Source organism: Parasteatoda tepidariorum, unplaced genomic scaffold (assembly GCF_982258835.1).
Source record: "Parasteatoda tepidariorum strain Cologne lab strain unplaced genomic scaffold, Ptep-v5.0 scaffold_17, whole genome shotgun sequence".
NCBI lineage: Eukaryota > Metazoa > Arthropoda > Arachnida > Araneae > Theridiidae > Parasteatoda > Parasteatoda tepidariorum.
In genome coordinates, this window is record NW_028257376.1 from 1020030 (window position 1) to 1042861 (window position 22832).

A 22832-nucleotide genomic window follows, 5' to 3' on the forward strand; every position below is an offset into this window, starting at 1 on the left:
TCAGTGGCTAAAGATGGCGGACTGTCTATAGCCCTACTGCGGCACGTCCGCGGCTGTAGTGCTGCGTAGTGGTGGCCAAAATGACAGGATACTACACTGCTTTACTACTACACGCCAGTGCCTTTTCTCCTCAGTTCGGCTTCCACTCTAACTAATGGAAAAAGATGTCGGACACTCCATGGCCCTTCAGCGGCACGTGCGCTGCTAAAGTGCCACGTTGCAGTGGCCCAAAATGGCGTACTCTACACTGCCCGACTACGACACGCCAGTGCCTTTACTCCTCAGTTCGGCTTCCGCTCTAATCAGTGGCCAAAGATGGCGGTCACTCCACAGCTCTACTGCGACACGTGCGTGGCTTTATTGCCCCGTTGCGGTGGAACAAAACATAGGACTCTTCACTGCCCTACTACGACACACCAGTGCCTTTACTCCTCAGTAGGGCTTCCACTCTTATCCGGGACCAAAGATGGCGAACACTCCCCTTCACTAATGCGGCACGCGCGTGGCTGTAGTGCTGCGTTGCGGTTGCCCAAAATGGTGGACACAACACTGCCCTACTAGACTGTACCAAAGACTTAAGTTCTCAGTTGCGCTTCCGCTTTAATTTATGGCCAAATATGGCGGACCCTCCATGGCCCTACTGCGGCACGTGTGTGGCTGTAGTGCCACGTTGCAGTGGCCCAAAATGTCGGATTCTACACTGCCTTACTACGGCACGCCTTTACTCCTTAGTTGGGATTCCGCTCCAATCCGTTTCCAAAGATGGCGAACACTCCCCGGACCTACTGCGGCACGTACACGGCTGTAGTACCGCGTTGCAGTGGCCCAACAAGTCGGACGCTACACTGCCTTACTGTGACACGCGAGTGCCTTTACTCCTCAGTTAAGCTTCCACTACAATCCGTGGCCAAAGATGGCGGACACTCCACGGCCCAACTGTGGCACGTGCTTGGCTGTAGTGCCGCGTTGCGGTGGCCCAAAATGGCGGACACGACACTGTCCTACTGCGACACGCCTGTTCCTTTACTCCTCAGTTGAGCTTCCGCTTGAATCAGTGACTAAAGATATCGGACAGTCTATAGCCCTACTGCGGCACGTCCGCGGCTGTAGTGCTGAGCAGTGGTGGCCAAAATGGCAGGATACTACACTGCCTTACTACTACACGCCAGTGCCTTTTCTCCTCAGTTCGGCTTCCAATCTAACTAATGGAAAAAGATGGCGGACACTCCATGGCCCTTATGCGGCACGTAAAAGCTGTAGTGCCGCGTTGCGGCGGCCCAACATGTCGGACGCAACACTGCCCGACTACGACACGCCTGTGGCTTTACTCCTCTGTTGGGCTCCCGCTCTAATCCGTGTCCAAAGATGGCGAACACTCCCCGGCCCTAATGCGGCACGTGTACGTCAGTAGTGCCGTGTTGCGATGGCCCAAAATATCGGACTCTACACTGCCCTACTACTACACGCCAGTGCCTTTTCTCCTCAGTTCGGCTTCCGCTCTAAATAGTGGAAAAAGATGTCGGACACTCCATGGCCCTTCAGCGGCACGTGCGCTGCTGAAGAGCTGCGTTGCAGTGGCCCAACATGTCGGACGCAACACTGTCCGACTACGACACGCCAGTGCCTTTACTTCTCAGTTCGGCTTCCGCTTTAATCAGCTCCCAAATATGGCGGCCCCTCCATGACCCTACTGCGGCAAGCACGCGGCTGTAGTGTCGCGTTGAGTTGCCCCAAAATATCGGACTCTCCACTGCCCTACTACGACGCGCCTGATTCTTTACTCCTCAGTTGGGCTTCCGCTTAAATCAGTGGCTAAAGATGGCGGACAGTCTATAGCCCTACTGCGGCACGTCCGCGGCTGTAGTGCTGCGTAGTGGTGGCCAAAATGACAGGATACTACACTGCCCTACTACTACACGCCAGTGAATTTTCTCCTCAGTTCGGCATCCACTCTAACTAATGGAAAAAGATGTCGGACACTCCATGGCCCTTCAGCGGCACGTGCGCTGCTAAAGTGCCGCGTTGCAGTGGCCCAAAATGGCGTACTCTACACTGCCCGACTACGACACGCCAGTGCCTTTACTCCTTAAATCTACTTCCGCTCAAATCAGTGGCCAAAGATGGCGAATAGTCTATAGACCTTCTGCGGCACGTCCGCGGCTGCAGTGCCGCGTTGCGGTGCCCCTAAATGGCGGTCACTACTCTGCCCTACTAGACACTACCAAAGACTTAAGTTCTCAGTTGCGCTTCCGCTTAAATCAGAGGCCAAATATGGCGGACCCTCCATGGCCCTACTGCGGCAAGCGCGCGGCTGTAGTGTCGCGTTGCCTCAAAATATCGGACTCTACACTGCCCTACTACGACACGCCTGTTCCTTTACTCCTCAGCTCGGCTTCCGCTCTAATTAGTGGCTAAAGATGGCGGACAGTCTACAGCCCTACAGCGGCACGTCCATGGCTGTATTTTCGCGTTGCGGTGCCCCAAAATGGCGGACTCTACACTGCCCTACTGTGACACACGAGTGCCTTTACTCCTCAGTTAAGCTTCCACTACAATCCGTGGCCAAAGATGGCGGACACTCCACGGCCCAACTGTGGCACGTGCGTGGCTGTAGTGCCGCGTTGCGGTTTCCCAAAATGGCGGACACAACACTGCCCTGCTAGACTGTACCAAAGACTTAAGTTCTCAGTTGCGCTTCCGCTTTAATCAGTTTCCAAATATGGCGGACCCTTCGTGGCCCTTCTGCGGCACGTGCGCGGCTTTATTGCCGCGTTGCGGCGGCCTAAAATATCGAACTCAACACTGCCCTACGACGACACGTCAGTGCCTTTACTCCTTAAATCGACTTCCGCTCAAATCAGTGGCCAAAGATGGCGAATAGTCTATAGCCGTTCCGCGGCACGTCCGCAGCTGTAGTGCCGCGTTGCGGTGCCCCAAAATGTCGGATTCTGCACTGCCCTACTACGACACGACAGTGCCTTTACTCCTCAGTTCGGCTTCCGCTCTAATTAGTGACCAAAGAAGGCGGACACTCCATAGCTCTACTGTGGCATGTCCGCGGCTGTAGTGTCGCGTTGCGTTGCCCCAAAATATCGGACTCTCCACTGCCCTACTACGACACGCCTGTTTCTTTACTCCTCAGTTGGGCTTCCGCTTAAATCAGTGGCTAAAGATGGCGGACTGTCTATAGCCCTACTGCGGCACGTCCGCGGCTGTAGTGCTGCGTAGTGGTGGCCAAAATGACAGGATACTACACTGCTTTACTACTACACGCCAGTGCCTTTTCTCCTCAGTTCGGCTTCCACTCTAACTAATGGAAAAAGATGTCGGACACTCCATGGCCCTTCAGCGGCACGTGCGCTGCTAAAGTGCCACGTTGCAGTGGCCCAAAATGGCGTACTCTACACTGCCCGACTACGACACGCCAGTGCCTTTACTCCTCAGTTCGGCTTCCGCTCTAATCAGTGGCCAAAGATGGCGGTCACTCCACAGCTCTACTGCGACACGTGCGTGGCTTTATTGCCCCGTTGCGGTGGAACAAAACATAGGACTCTTCACTGCCCTACTACGACACACCAGTGCCTTTACTCCTCAGTAGGGCTTCCGCTCTTATCCGGGACCAAAGATGGCGAACACTCCCCTTCACTAATGCGGCACGCGCGTGGCTGTAGTGCTGCGTTGCGGTTGCCCAAAATGGTGGACACAACACTGCCCTACTAGACTGTACCAAAGACTTAAGTTCTCAGTTGCGCTTCCGCTTTAATTTATGGCCAAATATGGCGGACCCTCCATGGCCCTACTGCGGCACGTGTGTGGCTGTAGTGCCACGTTGCAGTGGCCCAAAATGTCGGATTCTACACTGCCTTACTACGGCACGCCTTTACTCCTTAGTTGGGATTCCGCTCCAATCCGTTTCCAAAGATGGCGAACACTCCCCGGACCTACTGCGGCACGTACACGGCTGTAGTACCGCGTTGCAGTGGCCCAACAAGTCGGACGCTACACTGCCTTACTGTGACACGCGAGTGCCTTTACTCCTCAGTTAAGCTTCCACTACAATCCGTGGCCAAAGATGGCGGACACTCCACGGCCCAACTGTGGCACGTGCTTGGCTGTAGTGCCGCGTTGCGGTGGCCCAAAATGGCGGACACGACACTGTCCTACTGCGACACGCCTGTTCCTTTACTCCTCAGTTGAGCTTCCGCTTGAATCAGTGACTAAAGATATCGGACAGTCTATAGCCCTACTGCGGCACGTCCGCGGCTGTAGTGCTGAGCAGTGGTGGCCAAAATGGCAGGATACTACACTGCCTTACTACTACACGCCAGTGCCTTTTCTCCTCAGTTCGGCTTCCAATCTAACTAATGGAAAAAGATGGCGGACACTCCATGGCCCTTATGCGGCACGTGTAAGCTGTAGTGCCGCGTTGCGGCGGCCCAACATGTCGGACGCAACACTGCCCGACTACGACACGCCTGTGGCTTTACTCCTCTGTTGGGCTCCCGCTCTAATCCGTGTCCAAAGATGGCGAACACTCCCCGGCCCTAATGCGGCACGTGTACGTCAGTAGTGCCGTGTTGCGATGGCCCAAAATATCGGACTCTACACTGCCCTACTACTACACGCCTGTGCCTTTTCTCCTCAGTTCGGCTTCCGCTCTAAATAGTGGAAAAAGATGTCGGACACTCCATGGCCCTTCAGCGGCACGTGCGCTGCTGTAGTGTCGCGTTGCGGTGCCCCAAAATGGCGATGGCCCAAAATGGCGGACACAACACTGCCCTGCTAGACTCTACCAAAGACTTAAGTTCTCAGTTGCGCTTCCGCTTTAATCAATGGCCAAATATGGCGGACTCTCCGGGTACGTTCTGCGGTACGTGCGCGGCTTTATTGCCGCGTTGCGGCAGCCTAAAATATCGGACTCTACACTGCCCTACGACGACACGTCAGTGCCTTTACTCCTTAAATCGACTTCCGCTCAAATCAGTGGCCAAATATGGCGGACCCTCTGTGGCCCTACTGCGGCACGCCTGCGGCAGTAGTGCCGCGGTGCGGTGCCCAAAATGTCGGACTCTACACTGCCCTACTAGACTCTACCAAAGACTTAAGTTCTCAGTTGCGCTTCCGCTTTAATCAGTGGTCAAATATGGCGGACCCTCTGTGGCCCTACTGCGGCACGCCTGCGGCTGTAGTGCCGCGTTGCGGTGCCCCGAAATGGCGGACTCTACAATGCCCTACTACGACGCGTCAGTGCCTTTACTCCTTAGTTCGACTTCTACTCTAATCAGTGTCTAACGATGGCGGACAGTCTATAGCCCTACTGCGGCACGTGTGTGGCAGTAGTGCCACGTTGCAGTGGCCCAAAATGTCGGACTCTACACTGCCTTACTACGACAAGCCAGTGCCTTTACTCCTTAGTTGGGATTCCGCTCTAATCAGTGGATAAAGATGGCGGACACTCAACGGCCCTTCTGCGGCACGTGCGTGGCGGTAGTGCCACGTTGCAGTGGCCCAAAATGTCGGACTCTACACTACCTTTCTACGACATGCCATTGCCCTTACTGCTCAGTTGGAATTCCGCTCTAATCCGTTTCCAAAGATGGCGAACACTCCCCGGACCTACTGCGGCACGTGCACGGCTGTAGTGCCGCGTTGCAGTGGCCCAACAAGTCGGACGCTACACTGCCCTACTGTGACACGCGAGTGCCTTTACTCCTCAGTTAAGCTTCCACTACAATCCGTGGCCAAAGATGGCGGACACTCCACGGCCCAACTGTGGCACGTGCGTGGCTGTAGTGCCGCGGTGCGGTGCCCAAAATGTCGGACTCTACACTGCCCTACTAGACTCTACCAAAGACTTAAGTTCTCAGTTGCGCTTCCGCTTTAATCAGTGGTCAAATATGGCGGACCCTCTGTGGCCCTACTGCGGCACGCCTGCGGCTGTAGTGCCGCGTTGCGGTGCCCCGAAATGGCGGACTCTACAATGCCCTACTACGACGCGTCAGTGCCTTTACTCCTTAGTTCGACTTCTACTCTAATCAGTGTCTAACGATGGCGGACAGTCTATAGCCCTACTGCGGCACGTGTGTGGCAGTAGTGCCACGTTGCAGTGGCCCAAAATGTCGGACTCTACACTGCCTTACTACGACAAGCCAGTGCCTTTACTCCTTAGTTGGGATTCCGCTCTAATCCGTTTCCAAAGATGGCGAACACTCCCCGGACCTACTGCGGCACGTGCACGGCTGTAGTGCCGCGTTGCAGTGGCCCAACAAGTCGGACGCTACACTGCCCTACTGTGACACGCGAGTGCCTTTACTCCTCAGTTAAGCTTCCACTACAATCCGAGGCCAAAGATGGCGGACACTCCACGGCCCAACTGTGGCACGTGCGTGGCTGTAGTGCCGCGTTGCGGTTTCCCAAAATGGCGGACACAACACTGCCCTGCTAGACTCTACCAAAGACTTAAGTTCTCAGTTGCGCTTCCGCTTTAATCAGTTGCCAAATATGGCGGACCCTCCGTGGCCCTTCTGCGGCACGTGCGCGGCTTTATTGCCGCGTTGCGGCGGCCTAAAATATCGGACTCTACACTGCCCTACTACGACAGGCCTGTGCCATTACTCCGCAGTTCGGCTTCTGCTCTAATCAGTGTCTAACGATGGCGGACAGTCTATAGCCCTACTGCAGCACGTCCGCAGCTGTAGTGTCGCGTTGCGGTGCCCCAAAATGGCGGACTCTACACTGCCCTACTGTGACACACGAGTGCCTTTTCTCCTCAGTTAAGCTTCCACTACAATCCGTGGCCAAAGTTGGCGGACACTCCACGGCCCAACTGTGGCACGTGCGTAATTGTAGTGCCGCGTAGCGGTTTCCCAAAATGGCGGACACAACACTGCCCTGCTAGACACTACCAAAGACTTAAGTTCTCAGTTGCGCTTCCGCTTTAATCAGTAGCCAAAGATGGCGAATAGTCTATAGCCCTTCTGCGGCACGTCCGCGGCTGTAGTGCCGCGTTGCGGTTCCCCAAAATGGCGGACTCTACACTGCCCTACTACGACACGCCTGTGGCTTTACTCCTCAGATGAGCTTCCGCTCTAATCAGTGGCCAAAGATGGGGGACACTCCATAGCCCTACAGCAGCACGTCCACGACTGTAGTTCCGCGGTGCGGTGGCCCAAAATGTCGGACTATATACTGCCCTACCACGACACGCAAGTGCCTTTACTCTTCAGTTCGGCTTCTGCTCTAATCCGTGGCCAAAGATGGCGAACACTCCCCGGCCCTATTGCGGCACGTGCACGGCTGTAGTGTCGCGTTGCGTTGGCCCAAAATATCGGACTCTACACTGCCCTACTACTACACGCCAGTGCCTTTACTCATCAGTTCAGCTTCCGCTCTAATTAGTGGCCAAAAATGGCGGACAGTCCATAGCCCTACTACGGTGCGTGCACGGCTATAGTGCTGTGTAGTGGTGGCAAAAATGGCAGGAAACTACGCTGCCCTACTACTACACGCCAGTGCCTTTTCTCCTCAGCTCGGCTTCCGCTCTAAATAGTGGAAAAAGATGTCGGACACTCCATAGCCCTTCAGCGGCACGTGCGCTGCCGAAGAGTCGCGTTGCAGTGGCCCAACATGTCGGACGCAACACTGTCCGACTACGACACGCTAGTGCCTTTACTACTCAGTTCGGCTTCCGCTCTAATCCGTGGTCAAAGATGGCGGACACTCCACGACCCTACTGCTGCACGTGCGTGGCTGTAGTGCCGCGTTGCGGTGGCCCAAAAGGGCGGACTCTGCACTGCCCTCCTAGACTCTACCAAAGACTTAAGTTGTCAGTTGCGCTTCCGCTTTAATCAGCTCCCAAATATGGCGGCCCCTCCATGACCCTACTGCGGCAAGCACGCGGCTGTAGTGTCGCGTTGCGCTGCCCCAAAATATCGGACTCTCCACTGCCCTACTACGACGCGCCTGTTTCTTTACTCCTCAGTAGGGCTTCCGCTTAAATCAGTGGCTAAAGATGGCGGACAGTCTACAGCCCTACTGCGGCACGTCCGCGGCTGTAGTGCTGCGTAGTGGTGGCCAAAATGACAGGATACTACACTGCCCTACTACTACACGCCAGTGCCTTTTCTCCTCAGTTCGGCTTCCACTCTAACTAATGGAAAAAGATGTCGGACACTCCATGGCCCTTCAGCGGCACGTGCGCTGCTAAAGTGCCGCGTTGCAGTGGCCCAAAATGGCGTACTCTACACTGCCCGACAACGACACGCCAGTGCCTTTACTCCTCAGTTCGGCTTCCGCTCTAATCAGTGGCCAAAGATGGCGGACACTCCACAGCTCTACTGCGACACGTGCGTGGCTTTATTGCCCCGTTGCGGTGGAACAAAATATAGGACTCTTCACTGCCCTACTACTACACGTCAGTGCCTTTACTCCTCAGTTCGGCTTCCGCTCTAATTAATGGTTAAAGATGGCGGACAGTCTACAGCCCTACTGCGGCATGTCAGTGGCAGTAGTGTCGTGTTGCGTTGCCCCAAAATGGTGGACACAACACTGCCCTACTAGACTGTACCAAAGATTTAAGTTCTCAGTTGCGCTTCCGCTTTAATCTATGGCCAAATATGGCGGACCCTCCATGGCCCTTCTGCGGCACTTGCGCGGCTTTATTGCCGTGTTGCGGTGGCCTAACATGTCGGACGCAACACTGCCCGACTACGACTCGCCTGTGCCTTTACTCCGCAGTTCGGCTTCTGCTCTAATCAGTGGTCAAAGATGGCGGACAGTCTATAGCCCTTCTGCGCCACGTCCGCGGCTGTAGTGTCGCGTTGCGGTGCCCCAAAATGGCGGACTCTACACTGCCTTACTGTGACGCGCCCGTCCCTTTACCCTTCAGTTGGGCTTCCGCTCTAATCCCTGGCCAGAGATGGCGAACACTCCCCGGACCTACTGCGGCACGTGCACGGCTGTAGTGCTGCGTAGAGGCGACCAAAATGGCAGGATACTACACTGCCCGACAACGACACGCCCGTGCCTTTACTCCTCAGTTGAGCTTCCACTCTAATCCGTGGCCAAAGATGGCGGACACTCCTCGGCCCAAATGCGGCTCGTGCGTGGCTTTATTGCCTCGTTGCGGCGGCCTAAAATATCGGACTCTACAATGCCCTACGACGACTCGTCAGTGCCTTTACTCCTTAGTTCGACTTCCGCTCTAATCAGCGGCCAAAGATGGCGAATAGTCTATAGCCCTACTGCGGCACGTCGGCGGCTGCAGTGCCGCGTTGCGTTGCCCCAAAATATCGGACTCTCCACTGCCCTACTACAACTCGCTTGTTCCTTTACTCCTCAGTTGGGCTTCCGCTTAAATCAGTGGCTAAAGATGGCGGACAGTCTATAGCCCTAATGTGGCTTCGGTTTCCCAACTGAGCTTCGGCTTCCTGCCCTACTGCGGCGCGTCCGCGGCAGAAGTGCCAAGTTGCGGTGGCCCAAATTGTCGGACTTTACACTGTCCTACTATGACACGCCCGTCCCTTTACCCTTGGGTTGGGTTTCCGCTCTAATCCCTGGCCAGAGATGGCGAACACTCCCCGGACCTACTGTGGCACGTGCACGGCTGTAGTGCTGCGTAGAAGTGGCCAAAATGGCAGGATACTACACTGCCCTACTACGACACGCCTGTGCCTTTTCTCCTCAGTTTGGCTTCCACTCTAATCAGTGTCTAACGATGGCGGGCAGTCTATAGCCCTACTGCGGCACGTGTGTGACTGTAGTGCCACGTTGCAGTGCCCCAAAATGTCGGACTCTACACTGCCTTACTATGGCACGCCAGTGCCTTTACTCCTCAGTTGGGATTCCGCTCTAATCAGTGGATAAAGATATCGGACACTCCACGGCCCTTCTGCGGCACGTGCGTCGCTGTAGTGCCACGTTGCAGTGGCCCAAAATGTCGGACTCTACACTACCTTACTACGACATGCCAGTGCCTTTACTGCTCAGTTGGAATTCCGCTCTAATCCGTTTCCAAAGATGGCGAACACTCCCCGGACCTACTGCGGCACGGGCACGACTTTAGTTCCGCGTTGCAGTGGCCCAACAAGTCGGACTCTACACTGCCCTACGACGACACGTCAGTGCCTTTACTCCTTAAATCGACTTCCGCTCAATTCAGTGGCCAAAGATGGCGAATAGTCTATAGACCTTCTGCGGCACGTCAGCGGCTGTAGTGCCGCGTTGCGGTTTCCCCTAATTATCGGACTCTACTCTACCGTACTACTACACGCCAGCGCCTTTACTCTTCAGTTCGGCTTCCGCTCTAAATAGTGGAAAAAGACGTCGGACACTCCATGGCCCTTCGGCGGCACGTGCGCTGCTGAAGTGTCGCGTTGCAGTGGCTCAACATGTCGGACGCAACACTGTCCGACTACGACACGCCAGTGCCTTTTCTCCTCAGTTCGGCTTCCGCTCTAATCAGTGGCCAAAAATGGCGGACACTCCACGGCCCTACTGCGGCACGTACTAGGCTGTTGTGCCGCGTTGCGGTGGCTCGAAATGGCGGACACTACACTGCCCTACTAGACTATACCAAAGACTTAAGTTCTCAGTTGCGCTTCCGCTTAAATCAGAGGCCAAATATGGCGGACCCTTCATGGCCCTACTGCGGCAAGCGCGCGGCTGTAGTGTCGCGTTGCGTTGCCCAAAATATCGGACTCTACACTGCCCTACTACGACACGCCTGTTCCTTTACTCCTCAGTTGGGCTTCCGCTTAAATCAGTGGCTAAAGATGGCGGACAGTCTATAGCCCTACTGCGGCTCGTCCGCGGCTGTAGTGCTGCGTAGTGGTGGCCAAAATGACAGGATACTACACTGCCCTACTACTACACGCCAGTGCCTTTTCTCCTCAGATCGGCTTCCACTCTAACTAATGGAAAAAGATGTCGGACCCTCCATGGCCCTTCAGCGGAACGTGCGCTGCTAAAGTGCAGCGTTGCAGTGGCCCAAAATGGCGTACTCTACACTGCCCGACTACGACATGCCAGTACCTTTATTCCTCAGTTCGGCTTCCGCTCTAATTAATGGCCAAAGATGGCGGACACTCCACGGCCCTACTGCGACACGTGCGTGGCTTTATTGCCCCGTTACGGTGGAACAAAATATAGGACTCTTCACTGCCCTACTACTACACGTCAGTGCCTTTACTCCTCAGTTCGGCTTCCGCTCTAATTAATGGTGGCCAAAGATGGCGGACAGTCTATAGCCCTACTGCGGCACGTCCGTGGCTGTAGTGTCGCGTTGCAGTTTCCCAACAAGTCGGACGCAACACTGCCCGACTACGACACGCCTGTGGCTTTACTCCTCAGTTGGGCTTCCGCTCTAATTCGTGTCCAAAGACTGCGAACACTCCCCTGCCCTAATGCGGCACGTGCACGGCAGTAGTGCCGTGTTGCGATGGCCCAAAATATCGGACACTACACTGCCCTACTACTACACGCCAGTGCCTTTTCTCCTCAGTTCGGCTTCCGCTCTTAATAGTGGAAAAAGATGTCGGACACTCCATGGCCCTTCAGCGGCACGTGCGCTGCTGAAGTGCCACGTTGTGTTGCCCCAAAATATCGGACTCTACTCTGCCCTACTACTACACGTCAGTGCCTTTACTCCTCAGTTCGGCTTCCGCTCTAATCCCTGGCCAAAGATGGCGAACACTCCCCGGCCCTAATGCGGCACATCACGGCTGTAGTGTCGTGTTGCGGTGGCCCAAAATATCGGACTCTACACTGCCCTACGACGACACGTCAGTGCCTTTACTCCTTAAATCGACTTCCGCTCAAATCAGTGGCCAAAGATGGCGAATAGTCTATAGACCTTCTGCGGCACGTCCGCGGCAGTAGAGCCGCGTTGCGGTGCCTCAAAATGGCGGACACTTCACTGCCCTACTACGACACGCCTGTTCATTTACTCCTCAGTTGGGCTTTCGCTTAAATCAGTGGCCAAATATGGCGGACCCTCCATGGCCCTACTGCAGCACGTCCGCGGCTGTAGTGCCGCGATGCGGTGCCCCAAATTGTCGGACTCTACACTGCCCTGCTAGACTCTACCAAAGACTTACGTTCTCAGTTGCGCTTCCGCTTAAATCAGTGGCCTAATATGGCGGACCCTCCGTGGCCCTACTGCGGCACGTCTGCGGCTGTAGTGCCGCGTTGCGGTGCCCCTAAATGGCGGACTCTACTCTGCCCTACCACGACACGCAAGTGCCTTTACTCTTCAGTTCGGCTTCCGCTCTAATTTGTGGCCAAAAATGGCGGCCAATCCATAGCCTTACCGCGGCACGTGCACGTCTGTAGTGTCACGTTGCGGTGGCCCAAAATATCGGACTCTACTCTGCCCTACTACTACACGCCAGCGCCTTTACTCTTCAGTTCGGCTTCCGCTCATATTAGTGGCCAAAGATGGCGGACAGTCCATTGCCCTACCGCAGCACGTACGCGGCTGTAGTGTCGCGTTGCGGTGCCCCAAAATGGTGGACTCAACACTGCCCTACTACTACACGCCAGTGCCTTTTCTCCTCAGTTCGGCTTCCGCTCTAATCGGTGGCCAAAAATGGCGGACTCTCCACGGCACTACTGCGGCGCGCGCGTGGCTGTAGTGCCACGTTGCAGTGGCCCAAAATGTTGGACTCTACACTACCTTACAACGACATGCCAGTGCCTTTACTGCTCAGTTGGGATTCAGCTCTAATCCGTTTCCAAAGATGGCGAACACTCCCCGGACCTACTGCGGCACGTGCACGGCTGTAGTGCCGCGCTGCAGTGGCCCAACTAGTCAGACGCTACACTGCCCGACTACGATACGCCAGTGCCTTTACTCCTCAGTTCGGCTTCCGCTCTAATTAATGGCCAAAGATGGCGGACAGTCTATAGCCCTACTGCGGCACGTCCGCGGCAGTAGTGTCGCGTTGCGGTGCCCTAAAATGGCGGACTCTACACTGCCCTACTACGACACGCCTGTGCCTTTACTCCTCAGTTGAGCTTCCGCTCTTATCCGTTACCAAAGATGGCGGACATTCCATAGCCCTACTGCGGCACGTCCGCGGCTGTAGTGCTGAGCAGTGGTGGCTAAAATGGAAGTATACTACACTGCCCTACTACTACACGCCAGTGCCTTTTCTCCTCAGTTCGGCTTCCAATCTAACTAATGGAAAAAGATTGCGGACACTCCATGGCCCTTCTGCGGCACGTGTAAGCTGAAGTGCCACGTTGTGTTGCCCCAAAATATCGGACTCTACTCTGCCCTAATACAACACGTCAGTGCCTTTACTCCTTAAATCGACTTCCGCTCAAATCAGTGGCCAAAGATGGCGAATAGTCTATAGACCTTCTGCGGCACGTCCGCGGCTGTAGTGCCGCGTTGCGGTGCCCCAAAATGGCGGACACTTCACTGCCCTACTACGACACGCCTGTGGCTTTACTCCTCAGATGAGCTTCCGTTCTAATCAGTGGCCAAAGATGGTGGACACTCCATAGCCCTACAGCAGCACGTCCGCGACTGCAGTGCCGTGTTGCGGTGCCCCAAAATAGCGGACTCTACACTGCCCTACTGCGACACGCCTGTTCCTTTACTCCTCAGTTGGGCTTCCGCTTAAATCAGTAGCTAAAGATGGCGGACAGTCTATAGCCGTACTGCGGCACGTCCGCGGTAGTACTGATGAGCAGTGGTGGACAAAATGGCAGGATACTACACTGCCCTACTACTACACGCCATTGCCTTTTCTCCTCAGTTCGGCTTCCAATCAAACTAATGGAAAAAGATGGCGGACACTCCATGGCCCTTCAGCACCACGTGTAAGCTGTAGTGCCGCGTTGCTGCGGCCCAACATGTCGGACGCAACACTGCCCGAATACGACACGCCTGTGGCTTTACTCCTCAGTTGGGCTTACGCTCTAATCCGTGTCCAAAGATGGCGAACACTCCCCGGCCCTAATGCGGCACGTGCACGGCAGTAGTGCCGTGTTGCGATGGCCCAAAATATCGGACTCTACACTGCCCTACTACTACACGCCAGTGCCTTTTCTCCTCAGTTCGGCTTCCGCTCTTAATAGTGGAAAAAGATGTCGGACACTCCATGGCCCTTCAGCGGCACGTGCGCTGCTGAAGTGCCACGTTGTGTTGCCCCAAAATATCGGACTCTACACTGCCCTACGACGACACGTCAGTGCCTTTACTCCTTAAATCGACTTCCGCTCAAATCAGTGGCCAAAGATGGCGAATAGTCTATAGACCTTCTGCGGCACGTCCGCGGCTGTAGTGCCGCGTTGCGGAGCCCCAAAATGGCGGACACTTCACTGCCCTACTACAACACGCCTGTTCCTTTACTCCTCAGTTGGGCTTTCGCTTAAATCAGTGGCCAAATATGGCGGACCCTCCATGGCCCTACTGCAGCACGTCCGCGGCTGTAGTGCCGCGATGCGGTGCCCCAAAATGTCGGACTCTACACTGCCCTACTAGACTCTACCAAAGACTTAAGTTCTTAGTTGCGCTTCCGCTTAAATCAGTGGCCTAATACGGCGGACCCTCCGTGGCCCTACTGTGGCACGTCTGCGGCTGTAGTGCCGCGTTACGGTGCCCCAAAATGGCGGACACTTCACTGCCCTACTACAACACGCCTGTTCCTTTACTCCTCAGATGAGCTTCCGCTCTAATCAGTGGCCAAAGATGGTGGACACTCCATAGCCCTACAGCAGCACGTCTGCGGCTGTAGTGCCGCGTTGCGGTGCCCCAAAATATCGGACTCTACACTGCCCTACGACGACACGTCAGTGCCTTTACTCCTTAAATCGATTTCCGCTCAAATCAGTGGCCAAAGATGGCGAATAGTCTATAGACCTTCTGCGGCACGTCTGCGGCTGTAGTGCCGCGTTGCGGTGCCCCAAAATGGCGGACACTTCACTGCCCTACTACGACACGCCTGTTCCTTTACTCCTCAGTTGGGCTTTCGCTTAAATCAGTTGCCAAATATGGCGGACCCTCCATGGCCCTACTGCAGCACGTCCGCGGCTGTTGTGCCGCGTTGCGGTGGCCCGAAATGGCGGACACTACACTGCCCTACTAGACTCTACCAAAGACTTAAGTTCTCAGTTGTGCTTCCGCTTAAATCAGAGACCAAATATGGCGGACCCTTCATGGCCCTACTGCGGCAAGCGCGCGGCTGTAGTGTCGCGTTGCGTTGCCCCAAAATATCGGACTCTACACTGCCCTACTACGACACGCCTGTTCCTTTACTCCTCAGTTGGGCTTCCGCTTAAATCAGTGGCTAAAGATGGCGGACAGTCTATAGCCCTACTACGGCACGTCCGCGGCTGTAGTGCTGCTTAGTGGTGGCCAAAATGACAGGATACTACACTGCCCTACTACTACACGCCAGTGCCTTTTCTCCTCAGTTCGGCTTCCACTTTAACTAATGGAAAAAGATGTCGGACCCTCCATGGCCCTTCAGCGGCACGTGCGCTGCTAAAGTGCCGCGTTGCAGTGGCCCAAAATGGCGTACTCTACACTGCCCGACTACGACATGCCAGTGCCTTTATTCCTCAGTTCGGCTTCCGCTCTAATCAGTGGCCAAAGATGGCGGACACTCCACGGCCCTACTGCGACACGTGCGTTGCTTTATTGCCCAGTTACGGTAGAACAAAATATAGGACTCTTCACTGCCCTACTACTACACGTCAGTGCCTTTACTCCTCAGTTCGGCTTCCGCTCTAATTAATGGCCAAAGATGGCGGACAGTCTATAGCCCTACTGCGGCACAACCGTGGCTGTAGTGTCGCGTTGCGTTGCCCCAAAATGGCGGACTCTACACTGCCCTAATACGACACGCTAGTGCCTTTACTCCTCAGCAGGGCTTCCGCTCTTATCCGGGACCAAAGATGGCGAACACTCCCCGGCCTAATGCGGCACGTGCACGGCTGTAGTGCCGCGTTGCAGTGGCCCAACAAGTCGGACGCAACACTGCCCGACTACGACACGCCTGTGGCTTTACTCCTCAGTTGGGCTTCCGCTCTAATTCGTGTCCAAAGATTGCGAACACTCCCCTGCCCTAATGCGGCACGTGCACGGCAGTAGTGCCGTGTTGCGATGGCCCAAAATATCGGACACTACACTGCCCTACTACTACACGCCAGTGCCTTTTCTCCTCAGTTCGGCTTCCGCTCTTAATAGTGGAAAAAGATGTCGGACACTCCATGGCCCTTCAGCGGCACGTGCGCTGCTGAAGTGCCACGTTGTGTTGCCCCAAAATATCGGACTCTACTCTGCCCTACTACTACACGTCAGTGCCTTTACTCCTCAGTTCGGCTTCCGCTCTAATCCCTGGCCAAAGATGGCGAACACTCCCTAATGCGGCACATCACGGCCCTAATGCGGCACATCACGGCTGTAATGTCGTGTTGCGGTGGCCCAAAATATCGGACACTTCACTGCCCTACTACAACACGCCTGTTCCTTTACTCCTCAGTTGGGCTTTCGCTTAAATCAGTGGCCAAATATGGCGGACCCTCCATGGCCCTACTGCAGCACGTCCGCGGCTGTAGTGCCGCGATGCGGTGCCCCAAAATGTCGGACTCTACACTGCCCTACTAGACTCTACCAAAGACTTAAGTTCTTAGTTGCGCTTCCGCTTAAATCAGTGGCCTAATACGGCGGACCCTCCGTGGCCCTACTGTGGCACGTCTGCGGCTGTAGTGCCGCGTTACGGTGCCCCTAAATGGCGGACTCTACACTGCCCTACTACGACACGCCTGTGGCTTTACTCCTCAGATGAGCTTCCGCTCTAATCAGTGGCCAAAGATGGTGGACACTCCATAGCCCTACAGCAGCACGTCTGCGGCTGTAGTGCCGCGTTGCGGTGCCCCAAAATATCGGACTCTACACTGCCCTACGACGACACGTCAGTGCCTTTACTCCTTAAATCGACTTCCGCTCAAATCAGTGGCCAAAGATGGCGAATAGTCTATAGACCTTCTGCGGCACGTCTGCGGCTGTAGTGCCGCGTTGCGGTGCCCCAAAATGGCGGACACTTCACTGCCCTACTACGACACGCCTGTTCCTTTACTCCTCAGTTGGGCTTTCGCTTAAATCAGTTGCCAAATATGGCGGACCCTCCATGGCCCTACTGCAGCACGTCCGCGGATGTTGTGCCGCGTTGCGGTGGCCCGAAATGGCGGACACTACACTGCCCTACTAGACTCTACCAAAGACTTAAGTTCTCAGTTGTGCTTCCGCTTAAATCAGAGACCAAATATGGCGGACCCTTCATGGCCCTACTGCGGCAAGCGCGCGGCTGTAGTGTCGCGTTGCGTTGCCCCAAAATATCGGACTCTACACTGCCCTACTACGACACGCCTGTTCCTTTACTCCTCAGTTGGGCTTCCGCTTAAATCAGTGGCTAAAGATGGCGGACAGTCTATAGCCCTACTGCGGCACGTCCGCGGCTGTAGTGCTGCTTAGTGGTGGCCAAAATGACAGGATACTACACTGCCCTACTACTACACGCCAGCGCCTTTTCTCCTCAGTTCGGCTTCCACTTTAACTAATGGAAAAAGATGTCGGACCCTCCATGGCCCTTCAGCGGCACGTGCGCTGCTAAAGTGCCGCGTTGCAGTGGCCCAAAATGGCGTACTCTACACTGCCCGACTACGACATGCCAGTGCCTTTATTCCTCAGTTCGGCTTCCGCTCTAATCAGTGGCCAAAGATGGCGGACACTCCACGGCCCTACTGCGACACGTGCGTTGCTTTATTGCCCAGTTACGGTAGAACAAAATATAGGACTCTTCACTGCCCTACTACTACACGTCAGTGCCTTTACTCCTCAGTTCGGCTTCCGCTCTAATTAATGGCCAAAGATGGCGGACAGTCTATAGCCCTACTGCGGCACAACCGTGGCTGTAGTGTCGCGTTGCGTTGCCCCAAAATGGCGGACTCTACACTGCCCTAATACGACACGCTAGTGCCTTTACTCCTCAGCAGGGCTTCCGCTCTTATCCGGGACCAAAGATGGCGAACACTCCCCGGCCTAATGCGGCACGTGCACGGCTGTAGTGCCGCGTTGCAGTGGCCCAACAAGTCGGACGCAACACTGCCCGACTACGACACGCCTGTGGCTTTACTCCTACGTAGGGCTTCCGCTCTAATTCGTGTCCAAAGATTGCGAACACTCCCCTGCCCTAATGCGGCACGTGCACGGCAGTAGTGCCGTGTTGCGATGGCCCAAAATATCGGACACTACACTGCCCTACTACTACACGCCAGTGCCTTTTCTCCTCAGTTCGGCTTCCGCTCTTAATAGTGGAAAAAGATGTCGGACACTCCATGGCCCTTCAGCGGCACGTGCGCTGCTGAAGTGCCACGTTGTGTTGCCCCAAAATATCGGACTCTACACTGCCCTACGACGACACGTCAGTGCCTTTACTCCTTAAATCGACTTCCGCTCAAATCAGTGGCCAAAGATGGCGAATAGTCTATAGACCTTCTGCGGCACGTCCGCGGCTGTAGTGCCGCGTTGCGGTGCCCCAAAATGGCGGACACTTCACTGCCCTACTACAACACGCCTGTTCCTTTACTCCTCAGTTGGGCTTTCGCTTAAATCAGTGGCCAAATATGGCGGACCCTCCATGGCCCTACTGCAGCACGTCCGCGGCTGTAGTGCCGCGATGCGGTGCCCCAAAATGTCGGACTCTACACTGCCCTACTAGACTCTACCAAAGACTTAAGTTCTTAGTTGCGCTTCCGCTTAAATCAGTGGCCTAATACGGCGGACCCTCCGTGGCCCTACTGTTGCACGTCTGCGGCTGTAGTGCCGCGTTACGGTGCCCCTAAATGGTGGACTCTACACTGCCCTACTACGACACGCCTGTGGCTTTACTCCTCAGATGAGCTTCCGCTCTAATCAGTGGCCAAAGATGGTGGACACTCCATAGCCCTACAGCAGCACGTCTGCGGCTGTAGTGCCGCGTTGCGGTGCCCCAAAATATCGGACTCTACACTGCCCTACGACGACACGTCAGTGCCTTTACTCCTTAAATCGACTTCCGCTCAAATCAGTGGCCAAAGATGGCGAATAGTCTATAGACCTTCTGCGGCACGTCTGCGGCTGTAGTGCCGCGTTGCGGTGCCCCAAAATGGCGGACACTTCACTGCCCTACTACAACACGCCTGTTCCTTTACTCCTCAGTTGGGCTTCCACTCTAATCAGTGGCCAAAGATGGCGGACACTCCACGGCCCTACTGCGACACGTGCGTGGCTTTATTGCCCCGTTGCGGTGGAACAAAATATTGGACTCTTCACTGCCCTACTACTACACGTCAGTGCCTTTACTCCTCAGTTCGGCTTCCGCTCTAATTAATGGCCAAAGATGGTGGACAGTCTATAGCCCTACTGCGGCACGTCCGTGGCTGTATCGTCGCGTTGCGTTGCCCCAAGATGGCGGACTCTACACTGCCCTACTACGACACGCCAGTGCCTTTACTCCTCAGCAGGGCTTCCGCTCTTATCCGGGACCAAAGATGGCGAACACTCCCCTGCCCTAATGCGGCACTTGCACGGCTGTAGTGCCGCGTTGCAGTGGCCCAACAAGTCGGACGCTACACTGCCCGACTACGACACGCCTGAGCCTTTAATCCTCAGTTGAGCTTCCACTCTAATCCGTTACCAAAGATGGCGGACTCTCCACGGCACTACTGCGGCGCGCGCGTGGCTGTAGTGCCACGTTGCAGTGGCCCAAAATGTCGGACTCTACACTACCTTACAACGACATGCCAGTGCCTTTACTGCTCAGTTGGGATTCAGCTCTAATCCGTTTCCAAAGATGGCGAACACTCCACGGACCTACTGCGGCACGTGCACGGCTGTAGTGACCCAATGCTGCAGTGGCCCAACTAGTCAGACGCTACACTGCCCGACTACGATACGCCAGTGCCTTTACTCCTCAGTTCGGCTTCCGCTCTAATTAATGGCCAAAGATGGCGGACAGTCTATAGCCCTACTGCGGCACGTCCGCGGCAGTAGTGTCGCGTTGCGGTGCCCTAAAATGGCGGACTCTACACTGCCCTACTACGACACGCCTGTTCCTTTACTCCTCAGTTGGGCTTTCGCTTAAATCAGTTGCCAAATATGGCGGACCCTCCATGGCCCTACTGCAGCACGTCCGCGGCTGTTGTGCCGCGTTGCGGTGGCCCGAAATGGCGGACACTACACTGCCCTACTAGACTCTACCAAAGACTTAAGTTCTCAGTTGCGCTTCCGCTTAAATCAGAGACCAAATATGGCGGACCCTTCATGGCCCTACTGCGGCAAGCGCGCGGCTGTAGTGTCGCGTTGCGTTGCCCCAAAATATCGGACTCTACACTGCCCTACTACGACACGCCTGTTCCTTTACTCCTCAGTTGGGCTTCCGCTTAAATCAGTGGCTAAAGATGGCGGACAGTCTATAGCCCTACTGCGGCACGTCCGCGGCTGTAGTGCTGCTTAGTGGTGGCCAAAATGACAGGATACTACACTGCCCTACTACTACACGCCAGTGCCTTTTCTCCTCAGTTCGGCTTCCACTTTAACTAATGGAAAAAGATGTCGGACCCTCCATGGCCCTTCAGCGGCACGTGCGCTGCTAAAGTGCCGCGTTGCAGTGGCCCAAAATGGCGTACTCTACACTGCCCGACTACGACATGCCAGTGCCTTTATTCCTCAGTTCGGCTTCCGCTCTAATCAGTGGCCAAAGATGGCGGACACTCCACGGCCCTACTGCGACACGTGCGTTGCTTTATTGCCCAGTTACGGTGGAACAAAATATAGGACTCTTCACTGCCCTACTACTACACGTCAGTGCCTTTACTCCTCAGTTCGGCTTCCGCTCTAATTAATGGCCAAAGATGGCGGACTGTCTATAGCCCTACTGCGGCACGTCCGTGGCTGTAGTGTCGCGTTGCGTTGCCCCAAAATGGCGGACTCTACACTGCCCTACTACGACACGCCTGAGCCTTTACTCCTCAGTTGAGCTTCCGCTCTTATCCGTTACCAAAGATTGCGGACATTCCATAGCCCTACTGCGGCACGTCCGCGGCTGTAGTGCCGTGTTGCGGTGCCGCAAAATAGCGGACTCTACAATGCCCTACTGCGACACGCCTGTTCCTTTACTCCTCAGTTGGGCTTCCGCTTAAATCAGTGGCTAAAGATGGCGGACAGTCTATAGCCCTACTGCGGCACGTCCGCGGCAGTAGTGCTGAGCAGTGGTGGCCAAAATGGCAGGATACTACACTGCCCTACTACTACACGCCAGTGCCTTTTCTCCTCAGTTCGGCTTCCAATCAAACTAATGGAAAAAGATGGCGGACACTCCATGGCCCTTCAGCGGCACGTGTAAGCTGTAGAGCCGCGTTGCTGCGGCCCAACATGTCGGACGCAACACTGCCCGACTACGACACGCCTGTGGCTTTACTCCTCAGTTGGGCTTCCGCTCTAATCCGTGTCCAAAGATGGCGAACACTCCCCGGCCCTAATGCGGCACGTGCACGGCAGTAGTGCCGTGTTGCGATGGCCCAAAATATCGGACTCTACACTGCCCTACTACTACACGCCAGTGCCTTTTCTCCTCAGTTCGGCTTCCGCTATTAATAGTGGAAAAAGATGTCAGACACTCCATGGCCCTTCAGCGGTACGTGCGCTGCTGAAGTGCCACGTTGTGTTGCCCCAAAATATCGGACTCTACTCTGCCCTACTACTACACGTCAGTGCCTTTACTCCTCTGTTCGGCTTCCGCTCTAATCCCTGGCCAAAGATGGCGAACACTCCCCGGCCCTAATGCGGCACATCACGGCTGTAGTGCCGTGTTGCGGTGGCCCAAAATATCGGACTCTACACTGCCCTACGACGACACGTCAGTGCCTTTACTCCTTAAATCGACTTCCGCTCAAATCAGTGGCCAAAGATGGCGAATAGTCTATAGACCTTCTGCGGCACGTCCGCGGATGTAGTGCCGCGTTGCGGTGCCCCAAAATGGCGGAAACTTCACTGCCCTACTACAACACGCCTGTTCCTTTACTCCTCAGTTGGGCTTTCGCTTAAATCAGTGGCCAAATATGGCGGACCCTCCATGGCCCTACTGCAGCACGTCCGCGGCTGTAGTGCCGCGATGCGGTGCCCCAAAATGTCGGACTCTACACAGCCCTACTAGACTCTACCAAAGACTTAAGTTCTTAGTTGCGCTTCCGCTTAAATCAGAGGCCTAATATGGCGGACCCTCCGTGGCCCAACAGTGGCACGTCTGCGGCTGTAGTGCCGTGTTGCGGTGCCCCTAAATGGCGGACTCTACACTGCCCTACTACGACACGCCTGTGGCTTTACTCCTCAGATGAGCTTCCGCTCTAATCAGTGGCAAAAGATGGTGGACACTCCATAGCCCTACAGCAGCACGTCCGCGACTGTAGTGCCGCGTTGCGGTGCCCCTAAATGGCGGACTCTACACTGCCCTACTACGACACGCCTGTGGCTTTACTCTTCAGTTCGGCTTCCGCTCTAATTTGTTTCGAAAGATGGCGGACAATCCATAGCCTTATCGCTGCACGTGCACGGCTGTAGTGTCACGTTGCGGTGGCCCAAAATATCGGACTCTACTCTGCCCTACTACTACACGCCAGCGCCTTTACTCTTCAGTTCGGCTTCCGCTCATATTAGTGGCCAAAGATGGCGGACAGTCTATAGCCCTAACGCGGCACGTCCGCGGCTGTAGTGTCGCGTTGCGGTGCCCCAAAATGGTGGACTCTACACTGCCCTAATACTACACGCCAGTGTCTTTTCTCCT